The sequence below is a fragment of the Calidris pugnax genome, unplaced genomic scaffold (genome assembly GCF_001431845.1).
Source record: "Calidris pugnax isolate Ruff unplaced genomic scaffold, ASM143184v1 scaffold11, whole genome shotgun sequence".
NCBI lineage: Eukaryota > Metazoa > Chordata > Aves > Charadriiformes > Scolopacidae > Calidris > Calidris pugnax.
Window position 1 is genome coordinate 7497012 of NW_015090803.1, and position 3646 is coordinate 7500657.

Below are 3646 nucleotides of genomic sequence, written 5' to 3' on the forward strand. Positions count from 1 at the left end.
GGGCGCGCCGGTGGCGGTGGGTCGCACGTCCCACCTCCCCCCCCGCGGCACGACCCGGCGCCGCTGCTGTCACGGGGAGCGGTGCCAGGATCTCGCCTCCGTGCTCCAGGATTTTCTTTTTTGATTTTTATTTTCCGCTCCGTCTCCAAACCCGCCACTCGAGGTTTGGCTCCAAACCGTCGTCCTTTTGTCGCCGTCTCCGCCCGGTGGCCGGGGGAGCGCTCCTGACAGGCACCTGCCCGGGCCGGAGTTTCCCCCTGCCTGTCCCCAGGCTGCCAGAGAAACTTCGCTAAAATCCAAGTTTGACGAAATACTTTGCAGCGGCTCCTGAGCTGAGATTGAGTTGGAACTGACGCGAGCTCTCCGCTGGTTTTTAGGGAGCCCAACTCAGCGCAGCGCTTCTGTGAAAATAATTCACAAATTGAGCTGCAGAGACTCCAGGGCTCTGAGCTGGCAGTGCCCTTTCGCTCTGGTCCCTGCCACTTGGGTGAGAGTTAGCGGCAGCCCCCTATTCCTACTTTGTATTATTTTGGTACGCTGCATCCGTATATTTGTCTGCTGTAGTCTGCTGGCAAACATTAGCATTCAAGCTTACATTTTTGACAAATGTGCAGACAGGAATAGCATGAATAGGCATCTTAAATATTAACAACCTAAGCATCTGTTGTGAAACAAATTTAATATATTTACTCTGTTTTTCTCACATTGTTAGAAAAGGTTACAATAAGTGTAAAATTTCAGCTGTAGTTAGCACAAGGAATGCTTGGATATTTCACTATCTCTTCAAGCATTTAACACAATCACCAGATAGAAATGTGTCAAATCAGGCGCACTATTCAAAAACAACTCGAAACAGTAAGCGTAGAGTGTAAAGACATGAATGTAGGATGTTCTCTGCAATTTGTGTCTTCTAATTACTCTGCAGCACTATTTGTAGAATTTTAGAGTGCTCTTTTCAGCCCCATATTCCTATGTGCTCTTTAATACGTTTATACATACACTCATTTTCTAATTCATTTTCTATTTGAGATTGCTATTGGTAATACCTCGCTTTTCGAGTCGCAACGGTTTGCACAGAAATGTGTAATAACGTAGGGTAGGTAACAAAATGAGCAGGCAAAAAATGTAACGTGTTCACATACAAGCATGCATCTAAACAGATAGCACACACACAGACATAATAAGGCAATAGACGAGAAATTAAAATCCCTGGCTAGTATGCTATGTATGCCCACTCTTGAATACAAACAGCTAGTGGAAAAGAAACAACTGACTCGAAGGAATTCCTCCGTCCCTGGAATAAAACTGTTCTGAGTAGAACAAGAGCACAGAAGAGTGAAGTCTCCAAAAAGACTGTAGAGTTATTTCAGGAATCAGTGCATTCCTTCCCTTTTTCCCACAAGTTCAAATATGTAATAAATAAGTCCTTTGTATGCAAAAGAGTTTACTGGAACAAAAAAAAAATATTTAAATGGAATGCTTTTTGTGCGTACACTTTGAAAAACTGGCCGTTTCCTTTTTATATTCTTTGTTCTTAATACTTTGAATAGGAAAGTTTCTCCCCTCCTGTTATTTTAGCGATCCACATGAATCCCAACCTGCTGCTGCGCGCTCCCGAGAAAGCAGCGTTCAGCAGAGAGGGCTGATCTGTAACTTGCTCCTGGGACGGTGCTGCTTTGGCAGGATGGGAAGCAGAGAGGGTCTGCCACCCTAGCCCGGGTTTGTCCTGGAGCAGGGCACCTTTTTTGGGTGGCAGCGTAGGCCCAGCGGGGTCGGCTGAGGAGCATCTGCCCCCTGGTTGGTGTGCATCCCCTGCCCGCAGCCCTGCCTGCCAGCATCCCACCCGCACCCCCACCCTCAGTCCTGCGGGGACGTGGGCACATCCACCCTGTCAGCCTCAGAGTAGCAAAGTCCTGAATAAGCACCAACTCAGCCCACATTTCAGGTTTGGGACAGAGAGGAGTTGAAATGTGCACGGCTGCCGTTCAGATGATCAGCTGAAGTCTGGTGTTCTTGGAAAAAAAAACCAACCAAACCCAAATCTTCTAATTGTATCAACTACTCAATTTTTGGAAGTATCGTCACCTTTTTATTGTCACCTATTTTTTTTAATCTAAGCATTGTCAGGTAGATTTGAAGTCCTTCTTAAGATTTCCAGATGCATTTAGAAAAAAAAACAAAAAACAAGGATATTATTTTATTAATAAAATAGTTTGCAATATATAGAAAAAATATATTAAAAGTAGACTTCTGAATTAAAACTGGAGGAAATATGACTTCTGAAATGTTTTAGTCATATTTCTGGGAACTGCGCTATTTAAACACAGATACTACTGAAGCATTTTATTGCCTTCTTGTATATAACTGCCATTGCTCTCTCTAGATATATTTAATATATATCCAATGAAGCCACAAACTTTCCTTCTACAACAGTTTAAACACATCTGGAACATTTTACTTTCTTATAATTTATGTTAATAGATGTAGAGTGTATATACAATCTTCTCAGAAATCATTGCTTTTTCCAAAGGGGAATTTTTTTACTTTCAGTCAGGGAATATATTTATAAGAACAAAATAACTCAAAGTATAGGCAATTCTATATATCATTTTATTTTCTGTTATATTAGGTTGATTATATAAAGCTCTCATTTAGAGCGATGGGATGATGAAATTACAGAGGAGTCATTGGCTTTTGTTTTTTTCAAATGGATCCAGTTGAGGGCTGCAAAAATGACTGGTTTTGGTAAAGTTCTTTGAGTACGTAATATTTGTCATAGAATTCTGACAAATTAATTTAATAGAAAAGCCACAATTCTCTTAGCACGGGAGGCTATATTTTCAGGTAAAATGGAAGTTCTGCTTTTGCCATTATAGGCATCAGGCTTCAGTAATCTGCTTCTCTTGTGGAATGAACACTTTCTACTTAAAGCTATCATGCACCTACTGTTTATTTACGCTGCATTAAACTGACAGCACGGCAATCAGAGGAAAAATATGGCTTACTTTCCTGAAGTAAACACCAGTTTATAGGTTAGTGCATATATTTATATTCCTGTCGCCACTAAATAATGGCTGTCTCCATTTTAATATCTACCTGTGGTGTTATCCAGGGCAGCTGGCTCTCCCTTGTTTAAAACGAGGAAAAAAAGGAACGGGGGGGTGAGGAAGAAAAGAAAGTTGTGTTATCATTCCACTCCAAGGGGAACTTAATAGAAAAGTGATTCGGTATTCCTTTCTGTGGCATGCAGAAGCCAGTTTTAAAGACATAGCATTCAGTTCTACTCGATGTATTTGAATTGCATCTCAAACAGGGAAAACAGAATTCCTTAACAGTATTTGTCTATCCAAGTCACTGAAATTGTATATTCAGGCAACGGCAGATTAAGGGCAGAAGCATTTTATTAATAACTGAAAGCACATATGTGTGTGTGATGAAAAATGTTCTGCAAATCTGTCACTATGCAATCAAGTGCATTTTTTAAACTTTAGTTGTCACAAAGTTGCTACTGATTCTAAAAAAAAAAAAAAAAAAAAAAAAAAGTGTTTATTTGGGCTTCAGTGTAAAAGTGGTTTTGCACCCTGTGCAGTGCCAGGTTCGTTACACCTTTTTCCCTGCCTGGAGTTGACATCACAAATGAGCCCAG